The sequence below is a fragment of the Palaemon carinicauda genome, chromosome 3 (genome assembly GCF_036898095.1).
Source record: "Palaemon carinicauda isolate YSFRI2023 chromosome 3, ASM3689809v2, whole genome shotgun sequence".
Taxonomy (NCBI): domain Eukaryota; kingdom Metazoa; phylum Arthropoda; class Malacostraca; order Decapoda; family Palaemonidae; genus Palaemon; species Palaemon carinicauda.
The window spans coordinates 163,992,320-164,013,046 of record NC_090727.1 but is presented as its reverse complement, the minus strand read 5'-3'; the positions used below and the strand labels follow the sequence as shown (position 1 = coordinate 164,013,046).

At 32.3% G+C, this 20,727-nt stretch overlaps 1 long non-coding RNA gene across 1 annotated transcript in view; it reads left to right on the top strand.

Moving 5' to 3' along the window:
- LOC137637986 (uncharacterized) overlaps positions 1–11,949 on the top strand; it is a 560,852-nt gene extending 548,903 nt beyond the window's left edge. Inside the window, exon 3 of the long non-coding RNA XR_011043842.1 lies at positions 11,889–11,949. This is a non-coding gene — a long non-coding RNA (uncharacterized lncRNA). The remainder of the gene's footprint in view (positions 1–11,888) is intronic.
- The last annotated feature ends 8,778 nt before the right edge of the window (positions 11,950–20,727 follow it).

Here is a 20,727-nt window from a genome sequence, read left to right as displayed (position 1 = left end):
AAAAAAGATCAAAGCAGCCATATTAAAACATGGAAACCAATTTTTCACTGAAGGTGACAAGTTGCGCATTATGATCCCTGTATCCCTGGTGAATATGTACCAAAGGTCTAGAATGCAGATGTGACCGACCAAAAGCTTTTACGAAGACTATGTGTCTGAGCAAATCAATGGAGATGTCAGCCTATGGGCACCAGTAAAGGAGAAGAACAGATACTCATGTCTGCAAACAAAAAAACCGCAATAAAACTAAGAGACAAGACTGTAGATATAAAGGAGACCAGAGGCTGATGGTCCTGGCCAGGTCCAACAGGCCAACACAAATTCACTGTGACACCAAGCTTGGGACAGCAGAGATTCAACAGGAAGATTACCACCATCCAGAACATGGGACGTACACCACAACAAAAGTTACCATATGAGTTCTCCTTTTTCTCAAACTGTGTATGTAAGACTATGAGAATCATAGCCTCTGCTGCTCTCAACAATCTTTCACCTTCCTGGTTACATTTGCAAAACCTCTTACCTCATGTTTTCTCTCAAAACCGTCAGAATCTCTCCTAAATGGGCACTCATGGCCACAGATAAAAGTGGCTCACTTCTTCGAACTCTTTATGTATATTCTAGTTTTCCTTTGCATTCTTCCTTATCCTCCTTGGTACACCCTTGTTGTGGGAAGTCTGCTGAAATGATGTTCCATACTCTCTTAACTTTCACAAACTTTAAATCCCATGAGCGTAATACTGATATGCTGGACCTCTGTGACGTATTCCTGCAAATCTGGATGGAGAATAATTTCTACTCATTTCTTGCATCTTCCCTTGTATAGTAGACTTTATATTCTTCTCCAAGTTTTCTTCCACTTTTCACCCTTCCATTTTGTATTCTGTTTACATGGAATCATAATTTTCCTTCTCTGCATGACACCTACTAACATTCTTCCATGCCCTGCATGGCTACCAAGATTCCAATTTCCAATTCTCAATTTTCTTTTCTCTTTCCACTTATTTGTACTCACTAACTTCTGTAACCGCAATCATGAATTCTGTGATACGCTTTGCATATTTCTCACTTCTGTCAGGGAATAATGCAGCGCGTTGCTTACTGGGTATGCCCTAGCCATTTAGCATTTCCTTGATGAATCGGGATTCATTATTTAAGTTTTAGCCATTGTTATAACGCTTGGTTGACTAAACCATCAGTAGGTTGGACTGTCTGGTCCTCTCATTGGCTGGTCTGTATGTATGTGCAGTATATCAATGTGTATATATAAATGTGCATATATACATTATATATATATGTATGTATATATACGTATGTATATATATGTATATGTATATATAAATATATATATATATATATATATGTATATGTATATATATATATATATGTATATATATATATATATATATATATATATATATATATATATATATATATATATATATATATATTATCATATATATTTTCAAGTAATGTATTAAAACATGATCTTTTTAGGTAGTGATGTTGATGTCGCTATAACAATAATAGTATTAATGATAATGAAAGTAATAACTATATGATGGTGATGAAAATAGTAATTCTACTAGTATTATAATGAAATAATATTGAAAATAATTAAATTGATATTAAGAAGAATAAAAAGATATAGAATATTATTAAAAAACTTTCAATTACAGTATGCTCATACATATGAATACAACTTTTATAAAATATTTAAAAAAAAAAAAATGTAGTTACAGTGTGCTCACACATATGAATATAGCTTATATAGAATTTTTGTTTTACAGTAGAGTCGTCAACCTTTACATAAAATTACTCACCATTTCCAAAATAAGAACAATCTTTTTGAACCTGTCAGTGGAGATAAAAGCCTGCGAGATATGCATATTTCATTTCTGGGTAATCGGCGTTTTGATCCCTCTGCATGCATAGATTATAATTCTTCATCTGTATTTGCAATTTTTATGTATGACTGCTCCAGTCTCCGTTGACATTTACCTTGCGTTAGGTGTGTCTATCCATGTATATTTTACGGAGTTATTTGGTATGACAAATTCGTAGATAATTTGTATTGCTCCCTAACTAATACAAATCTGTTGTTATTTATATTTATTTATATATATATATATATATATATATATATATATATATATAAATATATATATACATCTATATATATGTGTGTATATATATATGTGTATATATATATATATATATATATATATATATATATATATATATATATATATATATGTGTGTGTGTGTGTGTATGTATGTATGTATATGCATATATATGTATATATGCATATATATATATATACATATATATATGTATATATATACATATATATATGTGTGTATATATATATATATATATATATATATATATAATATATATATATATATATATATATATCTTTCGGCAAAGTTGGAAGGTAACCAGTTAGATTTTGGGTGCATTTTTTCTTAGCATTTATAATATTTCCTTTCGTTAATGAAGTTAACAGCTTTTGTTTTGTACTAGTATGTGCTTGTGCGTGTTTGTGTATGTGTGCGCGCACGCGCGTCTTTTATCATTGAAACAATTCACGTTTATTATTATGATTATAAATATTAATTCGTATTGATCAATTTTGAAATGTTTTTATCATTACAAATGTAGTTAGTTTCCACAGAAAAGAAGTCACATTTATGATTACTTGTACATTACAGAGCCATTTTTTTTTTCGAAATGACAATATATTATTTAAGAAAAGATCTCAGGATAAAATGAGCGAAGCTCGATTTAAATATTTTAGAATATCAATGGGATATTTACCTCCTGATGGCTATTTGCTTTATAGTTTTAATGTCATTATTGAAATGTACATTGGCGTGGCTAGTACGGTACATTTGTAAAAATAATTAACTTTTTATAACCATAATGATTAACGTTAGTTTAAAGGTCGCTCATGAATGGAAGATGCAAGGGACAGTGACATTGCCCAAGCAAAGTGAACAATGCCCCAGAGACTGACTATATATCATATGATCAGCCCCCAAGCCCCCCTCTCCACCCAACCTATGACCAGGGAGGGCCAGGTAATTGTTGCTAATGACTCAGCAGGTAGACCTATAAGCTCCCCCAAACCCCTATCCTTAGCTCACAAGAATGGTAAGGTTGCAGACACTAAAGGGACTAACGAGTTTGAGCGGGACTCGAACCCCCGTCTGGCAATCACCAGGCAGAGACGTTACTAATGAGCTGTTCCTACTTAATGGTAAATGAATAAATAGTCCTTTCATAGTTTAAATATCTAATATCTGTTTTAAGGTTAATGTTTTTAAAATATTTTGTTTTAATTTTTCATTACTTATATCGTTTGTTTATTTCCTTATTTCCTTTCCTTACTGGGTTATTTTCCCTGTTGGAGCCCTTGGGCTTATAGAATCTTGCTTTTCCAACTAAGGTTGTAGTTTAGCTAATAATAATAATAATAATAATAATAATAATAATAATAATAATAATAATAAAAATGATAATAATAATAATAATAATAATAATAATAAAAATTATAATAATAATAATAATGATAATAATAATAATAATAATAATAATAATAATAAAAATGATAATAATAATAATAATAATAATATGGATAAATAAACCGGGTAATGCTAGTATTGCACACCTGTGGTTGATTTTAGAATAATTCGTGGGTGGTGCAGACTATATTAAGTGTTTCTATGCAATTAGTGCCCAGTTATAATAATCGTTAAAAGGATTTGCAATGTACACGCAAAATTACCCAGAAGGAAACAGAAGACGATGATTTTTTTTTTTGGTAAGTTGGTGTAAAATGATATTAATCAATTGCAACACTATTCTAATATGTATTTTTTTCAGTGTCTATATTGGACATTTAAAATTAAATATGGTTGATATAGTTCACCCCCACTACCCTGTGGCATTTCCTTTAAGAATTCATGAGAGATTATTAACAATTATTTTTGTTCACTTATGAATGTGCCCATGTTTAAGAAGAAAGGTGTATGTTCGTTTTGAATATTAATAGCAATTAGATTTCATCAGCTGTCTTTATTTTGAGCTTTTAGATAAACTTTTCCCCAATCATCATCTACTTAGCGCTTCATAGTCCTCAGCCATGTAGGCCTGAGTCTTCCAACTCTCCTAGTGCCTTGTGGAGCCAAGTTGAAAGTTTGGTGAACTAATCTCTCTTGGGGTGTGCGAAGAGCAAGACCAAACCATCTCCATCTACCCCTCACCATGATCTCATCCACATAAGGCACTCGTGTAATCTTTATTAGATAATAATAGTAATTTTAATTCTAGATTCTATAATTTTCACGTCAGTGCGAGATGGATGAGGACATAAAAATGACACAAATTATATCAATTGTAACTCAGAAATCTATTTTGGTAACAACGTGAAAGTCATCTAAGTGTTCTCTTGACATTAAAATGAACTGTAATATGCAAACATCTTGAAGAAAATCTGTTATTATTATTACTACTACTACTACTACTACTACTGGCCAGCTAAGCTACAATCCTATCATAAACATCATCATCACCATCATCATTATCAGAGTTCTACTACTACAAGCTTATCATCATCATCACCATCATCATTATCAGAGTTCTACTACTACTATTACAAGCTTATCATCATCATCACCATCAACATCATCAGAGCTCTCTCCACTCAACATCACCATAACCATCACCATCATCATCATCATCTGCTATTCCTCACCATCGACAGTCTCAGCATCTTCCTCATCTCGACATCACTCCCCATAACCTCAGTTACAGCCAGAACGAACACCATCCCTATCATCATCATCAACAGGGTTCTCTCCCCTTAACATCATCGTCATCATCATTATATTCATCATCAGAGTGCTTTCCCCTCAACATCACCTTAACCATCATCATCATCATCATCATCATCGGAAGCAGCATCATTATCCCATTTGCATAGAGGGAATTATCTCATTTTCTAGCAATCGGCTCATCTGCACTCCGGAACCCAACCCTAAGACTCATTAATATATCATCAAAGAGATTGATTGGTAACGAATTGAACCGTATACTCGTTGTTAGTATGAATTGCGCGTGTTGTTACTCGCCGGGTATGCGCGCATGCACACAGATGAATGCGCAAACCCACGAGTTGCATTCGGCTACAAATATATATATATATATATATATATATATATATATATATATATATATATATATATATATATATATATATATATATATTTGCTAAGCTACAACCCGAATTGGAAAAGCAGGATGCTATAAGCCCAGGGGCCTGAACAGGGAAAATAGCCCAGTGAGGAAAAGGAACAAGGAAAAATAAAATATTTTAAGAACAATAGCAACATTAGAATAAGTATTTCCTATGTAAACTTTAAGAAAACAAGATGGAGAGAAACCAGATAAAATAGTGTGCTCGAGTGTACCCTCAAGCAAGAGAACTCTAACACAAGACAGTGGAAGACCATGGTACAGAGGCTATGGCACTACCCAAGACTAGAGAACACTGGTTTGATTTTGGAGTGTCCTACTCCTAGAAGAGCTGCTTACCATAGCTATAGTCACTCCTCTACCCTTGCCAAGAGGAAAGTGGCCACTGAACAATTACAGTGCAGTAGTTAACCCCATAGGTGAAGAAGAATTCTTTGTTAATATCAGTGTTGTCAGGTGTATGAGGTCAGAGAAGTATATGTAAAGAATAGGTCAGACTATTCGGTGTTTGTGTAGGCAAAGAGAAAGTGACCCGTAACCAGAGAGGAGCAAATGTAGAACTGTCTGGCTAGTCAAAGGACCCCTTAACTCTGGCGGTAGTATCTCAATGGGTGGCTGGTGTTACGCCAACCTACTACTACACACACACACACACACACATATATATATATATATATATATATATATGCATATATAATATATATATATATATGTATACCTGTATATATATATATATATATATATGCATATATAATATATATATGTATACCTGTATATATATATATATATATATATATATATATATATATATATATATGTATATATATATTATATATATATATATATGTATGTATATATATAAGAAACTAAAAATATAACTGAACTCTCCTATTCTGTGTGATATCTTCTAATTTCATTTAATGCAGCGAAATCTTGATTAACGAGTATTTAAGGGATATGAATTTCTTCGCGAGGGTAATTATGCATCTGGTCCCGACCTCTCGCTCGTCTCCTTTGTTGTGAATTCGAGCAGGAAAAAAGGGAATCGGAGCGAATATCTCTTGTTCCTTCGCTTTCTGGGGAGGATTTCTTACTGTTTTTTTCCTTTTGAAATGGAATGGTGGTGTAACACATAAGAAATGTTCAATTTTACTCCAATTTGTTTTGCACTGCAGTAGAAAAAAATACTTATGTTTCTTAATGGTTGCTTGGTGTTATATGTTCAATACATGCAAATCCATACATACGCGCTCTCTAAAGCTCACCAAAATTATATATAAACACACACACAAATATATGTATACATATATGTGTTTGTGTGTATATATATGTATATATGTGTATATATATATATATATATATATATATATATATATATATATATATATATATATATATATATATATATATAAAACACCTGATCCGGTACCATATGTACCAATAGGAGAAAAAAAGAAAGCATGAAAAGCCATGAAAAGAGGCAGAGCGGCTAGAGAAGAAAGCCTAATACAGTTGTTTTAATTATAGGCTGAACTTTACACATAATATCTGCAAGAATGCTTTATACCTAAAGCTTGGAAAAACTTTATCATGATACTAATTAACAAAAAGGAAGACACAAAAGTCCTGAAAAATTACCGCCTAATACGTTTTCTCTCGGTAATATATAAGATATTTACAAAGATCATATTAGGCCAAATAGAAAGATAACTAGACTTTGATCAACCAAGAGAGCAGGCAGGCTTTTGAAGCGGAAGTACAACATTCCTTAAAGTACATAATGATAGTGAGAAAATTCCGATTGAGAGAGGAGTTAGACAGGGTAACCTCATCTCTCCTTAATTATCCACAACGTGCCTAAAAGAAGTTTTTGAACATTTAGACTGGGAAAATGTAGGAACTAATGTTAATGGGGAATACCTTAACAACTTAAGTTTTGCAGATGGCATAGTTGTGTTTAGTAAATCGTGGGAGGAATTACAAAAGATGATAGAAGATTTGAATTCAGAAGGCAGAAATGTAATACTGAAAACCAATATGAGTAAAACTAAGATAATGATAATTGATTATGCAGTGACACAACAAATAAGTTTTATGTACGAACTTCTAGAGAATATATGAATATACGTACTTAGGACAGGCAGTAAGTGTTTCCCAAGGATACGAGAGTGAAATGAAAAGAAGGATAAGCATGGAACTGAGAGCATTTGGTAAAGAAAGTAAGATTATGAAATGTAAAATACCACTTTCTCTACAAATAAAAGTATTTAATCAGATGACCTTACCAGCATTAACGTATGCATCAGAAATTTGGAGCATTACTAAAGCCTTAGAACATGAGCATGATACAGCTCAAAAAGAGCTATGGAAATAATAATGATGGGAATAGAATGAGATAGAAAAAGAGCAACTTACATAAGAGAGCAAACTAAAGTAGAGAATATAATGAAAACTACATTTATAGATAGGACATCATCATCATCATCATCAGCCGTTGCTAGTCCACAGCAGGACAAAGGTCTCAAACATGTCCTTCCACTCGCGTCTGTTTGTGTTTTTTCTATGCCAGACTATACCCGCAAATTTTCTTAGCTCGTCAATCCGCCGGCTTCTCCTCCTTCCCCTGCTTCGTTTGCAGTCTCTAGGAAACCATTTCGTTGTTCTTTTTGTACAAATATTATCTGTTATTCTCTTTATATGTACTGCCCATGACCAACTTATGTTGATAATACTTCCATTTTCATCCTTTAAAGTAAATATCTCTTGGTGCCCTGTCTCAAATCTTCTCTCATTGAAGAAATGTTTCCTCAATTTTGATTTGATTGTGTTTACGAATGTCTTGGGTTTTTAGCTTGTTTGATGTTTTATTATAGTTCTGATAAATCTATTCAATTTCTCTTGGATTTTACCCTCCTTTCCAATCTACACATACACACACACACACACACACACACACACACACACACATATGTATATATATATATATATATATATATATATATATATATATATGATTTATTTGTTCATGATTTATTTACTTTTTATCTTGACGAATAGGTGTAGTTCAAGATGACATCGAGAACACTAAATAAAACAACAAAAACAAAAACTTTTCTTTCGTATACCTTATGATGATCCCATTATACAATCAGACAAAAATTCTTTTAAACAACTTAGAATATACTGACATCAATATTTATATATTTTCAAAAAGGTCAAGTTAAGAATTCAATTAGGAATGTAAAAAAAAAGTAAAATTGAACCGAATGGACCCCAAGAATCCAAACCAACACCTGCGTGCTCTCACTGTTTATTCCTGCATAAACAAGTCTGCGAAGCGAAACATTACCAATATGTTGTTTTTATTCCGTGGAATGACAGGTGACTAGCATCCGCCTGGAATGCAGTTTGGGTTGGCTAATGTTATTCATAGGAATTGCGGCGTCTCAGGGGAACGCTGGTAATGGGGTTATATGCTATTTTTTGATGTGTTTCCCTGATGAGACTGGAGGCCGTGGCGGGGTCACAGAAGTTGCTTGGATTGCGTCCTACCAGTGGGATTAGGTCGTTCCTGGCCTTATAAACCCCCAACCTCCTCATTCCCCCTCCTTGTAGGATTCTTCCAGGTAGAATATCCTCTCCACCACCAACACAACCAACACCACTCCAACAACTATTCCCATTCCAGACACTAAACCCCTTCCTCCAACATTCCATGCTTCCTCCAGGCATAACCCCTCTCTCCACCAGTCCAACAATCAAATCCTATCCAAGGACAACGCCCCTTCCCTTCCCTTCCCTCCCCTCCCCTCCCCTCCCCTCCCCTCCATTCCCCCTAGATCCTTCCAGGCCCAGCATTAGGTCCCTTCCTCCCTCCATACTTCTCGACCCTTCCAGGAACAAAGAGTAAGGCTGCCTGGAATTAACGTGGGATTGGATGACGAATATTCATGCAATTTCTTTGGGCTTCATGAAATTCAGCCTCGACTCATTATGGAAGATAATTTCCTGCTAGTGATCATATGGTATTGAAAGTTTTCCTATATTCATTATTACTACATTTAATGTGCAATTTATGAGCATTTATATATATATATATATATATATATATATATATATATATATATACACACACACACAATGTATATATACAGGTTCCATCTCCTTTTAGAACTTCTGGTGGCGTGATTGGTAGCGACCTTGCTTTTCATTTGAAGGGGCTAAGGTTCGTTCCCAGTATGAGATAGAAATTTATTCATATGTATATATATATATATATATATATATATATATATATATATATATATATATATATATATATATATAGCTACGGTCTTCATTTTCTACATCAGCTTATCAACAACTTTTTTCCTTCTTTTTCATGGAATGTTATTTTTCCTGTTGAGTTACTTTTCATATTTATGCCTCATTTGAACTTATATCAATTGGCACCTCTTGAATGAAAATGACATACAACTATTGAGACATGAAACTTAGCGTACACATGAGCTAGAAATAAGTATATTCCTTTTTGGTATGTTACGTACACAAGAGATAAAGTCATATTCTTTCTTTGGTATATCGTGTGCGCAAGAGCTAAAGTAAACATATTCTTTTTTGGTGTATAGACATTGTCTTCATTATTATTATTATTATTATTATTATTATTATTATTATTATTATTATTATTAGCTAATCTACAACCGTAGTTGGAAAAGCAAGATGCTATACGCCCGAAGGCTCCAACAGTGAAAAATATCCCAGTGAGGAAAGTAAATAAGGAAATAAATAAACGATCTGAGAAATAATGAACAATTGAGATTAAATAGAATGGATAGATACATTCCATGAAAAGAATTAATTTGATTTAATTGAACATATTTCCTAAAAATTCAAGTTGGTCTTCATATGCCACGTTGAAAATTCTCTTACATACACCAAGATGCTACACGGCCAAGGGCCCCAAAAAGGAAAAATAGCCCAGTGAGGAAAGAAAATAAAGAAATGAATAAACGATCTGAGAAATAAGATAAATTAAGATAAAATAGAATGGATAGATACATTCCATAAAAATAACACAATTATGATTTAATTAATTTTCTTACACCAAGAGAAAACGATTACAGATAAAATCATTTGGCCAAATGAGTTATCGTTAATGCGTTTTGTTACAGCCTACAGCATTGTGATTGCAAGGGTATAATAACCCTCTTTGGATGCATGCGGATGTTGCAGAATCGTTGCATTCTTGATAACACGGTATTGAGAAGGCAATGTTATCATTCAGATAGAGAGGTAACATTTTCGAAGACTCTTTCACATTTGCATCAAGAAAATCTACGTTTTAATGTTAATGTTTTTTTAATTATTTTATTTTAATTTTTCATAACTTCTTATATCGTTTAATTATTACCTTGTTTCCTTTCCTCACTGGGCTATTTTTCCATGTTGGACCCCTTGGGCTTATAGCATCTTGCTTTTCCAACTAGGGTTGTAGCTTGGCTAGTAATAATAATAATAATAATAATAATAATAATAATAATAATAATAATAATAATAATACCTAATAACAATAATAATAAAATAATAAAAATAATAATAATAATAATTAAAAATAATAATAATTAATAATAATAATAATAATAATAATAATTATGATGATGATGATGATAATTGGCCAGTTTGGAAATAAACATTAGCTAAATCTTTTTATCTTTTTTTCTATGTGATTTGTTTCAGCATTATTTCCTTTTTTTTTTTAGAACATATTTTACGAGTTTTTACGGGCTTCCAACGCAAGAGCCCGTGTCTTACACAAGGTAAGGCAATCAACACATACACATTAGAACACTATATTTTTTTGAAATGTCTATGAAGATACATACATTGTTAAGAATAGTTTAGTCTATTTGCATCTCCTTTGCGTTTCAATCTCTTGACGCTTTATATAGGAAATATTTATTTTAATGTTATATTTCTTAATTTATTTTATTTTTCCTTGTTTCCTTTCCTTACTGGGCCATTTTCCCTGTTGGGGCCCCTGGGCTTGTAGCATCCTAGTTCTCCAACTAGAGTTGTAGCTTAGCAAGTAATAATAATAAAATATATCGAAGAAAATAAGAAAAAGAATGCTGGTTTAGACGTTAGTGAAGTTCATCCCAATAATAATGATATCAATAATGCTATATCTATACATTATATATATATATATATATATATATATATATATATATATATATGATCGAAAGTTTACTTCCTATAAACTTCAGACTTGGCCTTCATCCCTTGATCAGCCTGTAATGAATAGCATATAGGAATATCATTTTGTAGAATAAATATCTTGAATCCAACCAGTGAAGGGTAAAATTATAATAATTATGATACTAGTAATAAATATAACAATAATAATGATGATTATTTTGAACATGTTACGTAGGGAAGATGACTAATGTCAAAATCATAAAAATTGCTGTTGGTAAAAATAGGAAAGTAATAATTAAAGTTGATAAAAATGCGGAGTTTCAATTTAATTTTTTTCGATTGTTGATAAACATCCAGTGTATAATATGAATGAATAAAACTAGAACTTGCTTGCTATGTATGACTAATGTAAGGCATCTTTCCACAGGTCCATCTAAGACATCTTACAAACCGCCCTGAACACAATCTTCTATTCCGTGGTTACTTAGGTAAGAACTATGCTTGTAGTATTTTATATACTGTGCATTTAAAGATAGTGATATTTATGTTATCTAAGTATGCATTTATTTCAAATATATGATTTAGTGAAGAGTATCCTTATGTATATTTCTTATGATTTATATAAAATTTACGTTTTGTATCCGAGAATTTTGCTAATATGCCAGATTTGGTAATATATGTCTATTCCATCACTATGTTAAGATTAATTTTTGTCATTTGGTTACAATATAGAATTATTTATGTGTAATACCTAGTCTCGTTTCATAGTATTAAGAGTTTGTTTTATGATAATTGGCAACAACATTGGGGTACTTTTGATCGAAATAAGACGAAAAAATGAATTTTTATATCTCGTTGGAGGTATAACACGATACCCCGAAAGTGGGAGACTACTCTTTTTCGTCTCCCACATTGGTCACACTCGGTTGATGGTATGTCTTACCACGCTAGCGGTATTTTTAGATTCACTTCAGAAGCAGGTCTTCTGAAAGCGATTCAACTTTTAAAATGACGTCTTTGCATTTATGGTTTTTATTGAATATTCTTTTAATTTTTATTTATAATAAATGATATCGGCGTCAATGGCCTTAGATGTCAGGATGCTAGAAAACCTCAAATCAATCAATCACACGAGTTTCTGCTGACTGGCCAACATCAGCCATGTTATGACGACTGTTTGGTACCCCTGACAGTGAGGCATTTGTTGACCGAATGCCCCACTTTTAGCACTTTGAGAAGCAGATGCCTGTTTGAGGCTTGAGGTGTGGATAGCAGGTTCATCCTTGCCAAGATTCTTAGGCAGGATGTGTTGTACTATGCTAGTGGTATTTTTAGATTTATTTCAGAGACAGGTCTTCTGAAAGTTATTCGACTATTTATAATGATGTCTTCGCGTTTATGGTTTGAAATTTAATTTCCTTTTATTGTTTATTTATAACAAACGATATCGGCGTCAATGACCTTCGATGTCAGGAAGCCAGAACTCCCCAAATCAATCAATCAATCATAGATTATATGATATTTGTCCTGATATTTTTACTTTTTTTTTTATCTATTTCATTTACTATTTAAATGTGGCTTCTCTGTATATTTATGTGCATTGCTACCTATTCTAAGTATCTGTGGATTGTAGAATTTTGCTTTTCCAATTTTGGTTGCAACTTGACTGATAATGGTAATGATAATAACACTCATATGATGGACTCAATTCACTTCATTTTAGTGTTATGGCATTTCCTTACTATGGAGAGATAGAAAACATAAAAAAGGAGGATTATTTTGGCATAATAATGGTAGTTAGAATACAGGATGTAGGAAGAATGTAGATAAGGGCAGTGGTGATATTTACATTCTCATATTGTTCCTAACGTTGAAAACAATTTCGTTTTTTAAACCTGTTCAGTAAATAATAGTCACATATACACAGACATACACTCGCGTGCGCCCGCGTGCAGGCGCACACACACGCGCACACACAGACACACACATACACACATATATAATATATATATATATATATATATATACACAGTATATATATATATATATATATATATATATATATATATATATATATATATATATATATACAAATGGGTGTGCTTCGTGTATAAGAGTAAACTAATCATAACATCATATAAAAAGCTTGACACATGATGGGCATATATATATATATATATATATATATATATATATATATATATATATATATATATATATACATACATACATGCATATGCAAGTGTGTCTGTGTATTATGTGGTATAATTGTACGTAAAAAGATGTGGGGTGTGATTATTTAACACAAACTTAGAAGATTTTCCAGCTTATGAGATAACTAATTTGGTAAAATATGTGGCGTCAGAAACACTGAAATGGTGAAAAATGTTGTTATGAAGAATTCCTTAAAATTTCCTAAAGTTGCCAGGATACGCCAGAATTTATCAGATGACCCGGCCATGTGGAAGTAATGGAGAAAGTATTAGATGGATGGAAGGAAGGAAGAGATCGAGAATGTTCTATGAAGGAAATAAGTGGTGGCCTATTGGTAATTATCCTGCTTGGCATTCTGCCTGACTGGGGTTTGAGTTACATTCAAGCTCGATAGTTTCTTGTAGTGTCTGCAACCTCACCATCCTTGTGAGCAAGGGATAGGAGGGTTTGGGGGAGCATATATGACTACCTGCTAAGTTATTAGCAGCCATTGCCTGGGCCTCCCTTTTCCTTGCTTTGTTGGAAAGGGGACTTCGGCGCTCATTATATGTGTATATTGTACCGCATGTGTTTCATACACGCTCATAAAATGTAATGATATTGCTAGTTTTTATCTCTCGCTATCTCCCGCATTGATGATAAAACAACTGTTTAAGCTTGCTATCGCATGTTTTAGTTTGTTTGATTTTTTTGTCAGTCTCTAGGGCATTGTCCTGTTAACTAGGGCAATGTTATGTCTTGCCTCTGCCATCCATGATCGGCCTTTGAATTTGAAGCCTTAAACGGATAAACTTCAATATCCAGCAATCGCTAGGGGGCTTCTAAGATAGACTCAAATAGTGCAGCGTCTTTAGAGGTTTGACGAACTGCTGTTGAGCTTAGAATATAGGTTCGTGAAGTGGTTAGTGCTGTAGAAGTAGTTTTCTGCAAAGGAAATTTATCTTTGATTCAGTAGTTAAAGTATAATTTGCACTTGTGTGAAAGTAACTTTTTTTCTCACGTTGAAAGAGTATGGCTTAAGGTTAGAATTATCATGCTTACAAGCTTGAATACGTTTACAAACGCACACACATATGTATTTTATATGTATGTATATATATATATATATATATATATATATATATATATATATGTATATATATGTACCTTATATATACAGTATATACTGTGTATATATATGTATGCGTGTGTTTATTTACTGTATATATGAAGGGAGAAGTTTGATTCCATTTCGAGGTAGAAATTTACTTCTATTTGAACACAATATCATCATATATATATATATATATATATATATATATATATATATATATATATATATATATATATATATATATATATATATATTGTGTGTGTGGGGTTAACTTCTGCACTGTAATAGTTCAGTGGCTACTTTCCTCTTGGTAAGGGTAGAAGAGACTCTTCAGCTATGGTAAGCAGCTCTTCTAGGAGAAGGACACTCCAAAATCAAACCATTGTTCTCTAGTCTAGGGTAGTGCCATAGCCTCTGTACCATGGTTTTCCACAGTCTTGGGTTAGAGTTCTCTTGCTTGAGGGTACACTCGGGCACACTGTTCTATCTAGTTTCTCTTCCTATTGTTTTGTTAAGGTTTTTATAGTTTATATAGGAAATATTTATTCCAATATTGTTACCATTCTTGAAAGATTTTATTTTTCCTTATTTCCTTTCCTCACTGGGCTATTTTCCCTGTTGGGGCCCCTGGGCTTGTAGCATCCTGCTTTTCCAACTAGGGTTGTAGCTTAGCATTTAATAATAATAATAATAATAATATATGCACGCACACAATTAGATGTGAGAGAGAGAGAGAGAGAGAGAGAGAGAGAGAGAGAGAGAGAGAGAGAGAGAGAGAGAGAGAGAGATAATAATTCCCGGACTAGCTTTATTTTTCATGTGATTTGTATGACAACAGGGACAATAATGATGACCACGCTTGATTATTTGCTCAGGCAATGAAGCTGAAGAGAAAATAGAAAAATCTCCGGTGATCTGGGTTGTGCATTGTGTTCGATATGATTGCTATTTGTTCTGTTAATGAAATCTCTGAACAACCACTTTGTTTGTAAACATCAGTATTTCGTATTAAATTGTAGCATATGACATCATTTTGTGCTACCTTTTCTTTATTTTAGTTTGTCTGCATGTTAGACTTTTAGCTGATTTGTATTAGTAGCTATAGAGGGATTTATTGGAAATGTGTTTTTTATAAGATTTTTATATAAATAGCAGCTGACTTTTTATTCATTTTGTAAATATAACCCTTGATTTTAAATAAATTTTGTAAGAGAGTCCGTTAATTTTGACTAAGGGATTTTTAGAAAATGTGTTTTAAAAAGATTTTGATGATAATAGTAGTTGATTTTTATTTTATTTTATGAATATAACCCTTGATTTTAAAGAATGTTTGTAAGAAAGTTCGTTAATTTGATTAAGGGATTTTTAGGAAATATGTTTTTATACGAGTTTAATAGAAATAACAGTTAATTTTCCTTATATTTTCTAAATATAACCCTTGATTTTAAAGAAAGTTTGTAAAAAAGTCTGTTAATTTTTATTTATTTTGTGTAATGGATAAATGCAGAGGTTTTTACGAAATTTCTCGACGACTTTTATTATTATAAAACTTTCACAAAAAGACTCAATGCATGCACAAATGTTTGGGAAAATTTCAATTGACTTTTAAAATATTTTTTGAGCGAAGGTTTCCGCTTTTTGACGAATATTCTAAAACGAGCAATTTTTTTTTTTTTTTTTTTTTTTTTTTTTTTTTTTTTTTTTTTTTTTTTTTTTTTTTTTATGAAAGTTAACATTATATAATACTGACTAATTGGTTGAATTATGCGTGAACCCAAAATTTGTTTCGAGATCTATGGTATCTGGCCCTTTTTTTTTTTTTTATGAAAGTTAACATATAATACTGACTAATTGGTTAAATTATGCTTGAACCCAAAAAATTTATTTCGAGATCTATAAGATCTTTGTCGCATTCTAGGCAGTTTTGGTCAATGACATTTATGCAAGCCAATCATTACCTGCTTGCTGCGTTTGAAGGGAAACAAAGGAATCAGAATATCTGGAGATGTAGACTAATTATCGTATTGTTCTGCATGTTTCAGTCATTATTCTTTTTATTGTTATAATTGTTATTGTAATTGGTGATTATTGTAGTTGTTAAATAACATATGAATTGTAAGGAAAGATGTGAAAATGGTCTGCAAATGTAATTAGGACAAGTTAATTAGATAAGAACGAAGTTGTGTTCAGCTGGGAGTGTTTGTGGGTGTAATAGAGTAGGAAGAAGGAATGAAATATGAGTAACATGGAGGGAAGGAGGTAATGCAAATGGAGATTATTTGAAGTGCAGAAGAATTTTAGAAGAAAATACCATTCGAGAGGATGGAACGTGAAGCCAAGAATGAATTGAGATGGGAAAATAGGCCTCAAGGCCAAAAGAGAGTTGAAAAGTTGATTTAAGAATTCAAGAGAAGATGAAAAGTTGATTTAAGAATTCAACAGAAGATGAAAAGTTGATTTAAGAATTCAAGGGAAGATGAAAAGTTAATTTAAAAATTCAAGGGAAGATGAAAAGTTGATTTAATAATTCAAGGGAAGATGAAAAGTTGATTTAAGAATTCAAGGGAAGATGAAAAGTTGATTTAAGAATTCAAGGGAAGATGAAAAGTTGATTTAAGAATTCAAGGGAAGATGAAAAGTTGTCTAAAAGGAAAGTAAAGATCGAGACAAAAGTTAAAATGAGCAAATGGATCTCAAAATAAAACATGAATTTGGAGGGCTAAAAGCAGCTGTCCTGGGTTCATGGCTTGATTATTTAGAATTTTTCATGAGGAAGATAGAAAGGTTTAGTAATGTAAGAGTTAAAAGAATGATTATGGAGGCGAGTCTGCTTTGTGGTGTGATTTTAATAGGTTGAAGGAACAACCCCAGAAGTTGTTGGAGTTACAAATAAGATGCTACAGTGTTATGGTAAAATGTGATTTAGTGAATATTCAATGTTTTTAATGGCTTGTTAGGAAAATGCCCAAAGATATTGGAAGAGTCGATTGCTCTAATCTACTGTATCAGAGTAAAGGTGATAAAGGGGATGTGTGAATCATAGGAGGATATTATTACAAATGCTATGGATGGTGTATGTTATTGGTTTAAGTAAGATTGTACAAATATCAGAAGGATTGATATGAGATCAACATGATGTTTTTTAGTACATGAATAGAGTGTCCATTGTAAATTATTTATGTAAAAACTATGAAAATCAATAAAAAAAATAGCATATAAACTCTTATAATAGAATTGATACATATATATATATATATATATATATATATATATATATATATCTACATATATATAAATATATGTAGATATATATATATATATATATATATATATATATATATATATATATATATATATATATATATATAGAGAGAGAGAGAGAGAGAGAGAGAGAGAGAGAGAGAGAGAGAGAGAGAGAGAGAGAGAGAGAGAGAGAGAGAGAGAGAGTTGAGAATGTATGGCAGAAAGGTAAAATGGAAGGTGTAGAAAGTGTATAGCATAGATAATATGCTTTTGATTGAAATCGATTATTTTAATGATGAAATTTATGTTTATTTGAGTATGCAGCTAGGAGTGATTGGTTTGGTATCGAATTGGGTCTGAGGTAGGGCGTGTTATGATTTCTGATTGTTCAATGTCTTTATGTATAGAATGATATTAAAGGTCAAAGCGAGGACTGCTGACGTAGACTGGAAATTGTGGGATGTGAAGTCATTTTTTAATTCGACGAAGAGATGAAATTAATTGCAAGTGATATTGTGCTCATTTGTATTAGTATAATTATTTGAAATTATCTGCAATGTGAAACTGGACTCATTTCGAGTAGTGTAATTGTTTGAAATTATCTGCAAAAGGAGAAAATTTGAATTGAATGTAAGGAAGAGCAAGGTAATTAGAGTATAGGGAAAACAGAAAAGAAGGTAATGTAATTAAAGTTAGTATGCTTCGTATAGAAATGTAAGTGAATTATTTACATAAGCATCTTTGCATGATTATATTAGCTAATGAAGAGTTGAGATACAAAATAAGAGTATCAAGAGAGGTAGCAAGATGTGTGCAAGAGATTGTTAAGAAACCTGAATTGTCTGTGGAAGCTAAGGTGGAAATGTATGAAGGAAATTATGAAGAAACTCTCTTTTATGGAGGAAAGTAAGGATTTTGATTGAAATGTAAATTTGAAACTATTGAGATGAAGTAGATGGACAGTTCCATCCTATGGTAAGCAGTTCTTTTAGGAGAAGAACACTCCAAAATCAAACCATTGTTCTTTAGTCTTGGGTAGTGCCATAGACTCTGTACCATGGTCTTCCACTGTCTTGGGTTAGAGTTCTCTTACTTGCGGGTACACTCGTGCACACTATTCTATCTGATTTCTCTTCCTCTTGTTTTGTTAAAGTTTTTATAGTTTATGTAGTAAGTGTTAATTTTGATGTTATTATTAAAATATTTAATTTTTCCTTGTTTCCTTTCCTCACTGGGCTAATTTCCTTATTGGAGCCCTTAGGTTCATAGCATCCTGTTTTCCCAACTAGGGCTGTAGCATAGCAAGTAATGATAATGGTGATAGTGCAGTTGATTCTAATAATCAGGCTGTTTCCATCATGAGGCTCAATACTACACAGTATTCTAGAAGTTTTATTCCAGCTGTGACCAAGTTGTGGAATGACCTTCCTAATCGATAGAATTCCAAACCTTCCTACTTGCAACAAATGATTTTAGGTTGAACAGTCTGGCATACGTCTTTTTAAAGTTTATTTATGAAATATCTGTTTTGATGTTGTTACTGTTTTTAAAATACTTTATTTTAATTGATAATTATTTCTCGGATCATTTATTGAATTCCTTATTTCTTTTCCTCACTGGGCTATTTTTCCCCTGTTGGAGGCCTTGTGCTTATAGCATTTTGTTTTTCCAATTAGGGATGTAGCTTAGCTAATAACAACAACAACAATAATAATAATAATAATAATAATAGTAATAATAATAATAATAATAATAATAATAATAATAATAATAATAATAATAATAATAGGATATACTGTATGGCTCAGGAAAAAATTGGTAGAATGAGAAATGTGGAAAGGATGATAGAACAGGTGAATGGATTTATCAATGTTTGAAAACTGTTTAATCAAATAAACAGAATGAATGACTGTGTTAAATAAATGAGCATATGATTTAAAACTAATATCGGTTAGGAGAGTATATCCAGAAAAGATTGAAGAAATTTCATGAAATTTCTATTAAAAAGCAAGTTTGTCGAAAGCAATTAATTGAGTGTAAGAAAGGGGTTGATAATGCAGTTTGTTTGGGAGTTATTTACACAGGGATTGTACCACGATTGAATATTTTAAAGGATGAACGTGACAGAGACTGCAGTGTTTTTACTTGCGTCCACCCCTTGATAAGGGGGACTGCGTATGCTAGAGTATACACACACACACACACACACACACACACACACACATATATGTATATATATGTATATATATATATATATATATATATATATATATGCGTGTGTGTGTGCATGTATGTGTTTATGGGTTGAAAAGGCTCAAAGGAGGTCAACTCCACTAATTATAGGATACCCATTACGAATAATTTAGATACATTTGATTAGATCCCCAAGGGGTCTTAAGAACGTCCTTAAATCAATACATCTGGTTCTATCTTTATGAATATATGCATCTCTCTCTCTCTCTCTCTCTCTCTCTCTCTCTCTCTCTCTCTCTCTGGACCCTATGCAAAGTCTTGTGGAAATCACAGTGTTTTCATCTCTAATCAGTCGTTCACTCGTGATGAAGGGTTAATTACTCGAGAGAATATTCCCGACCCTCAAGCACTGGAGCGAGAGGGCGTTTCTTGATCGGGTGTTCTAAATAATATCCGGGGAAGCCACGCGAGAAATTGGTTTCATATCGCCTGGGAAATACACACTTCCCCCCTTTCCTCAATT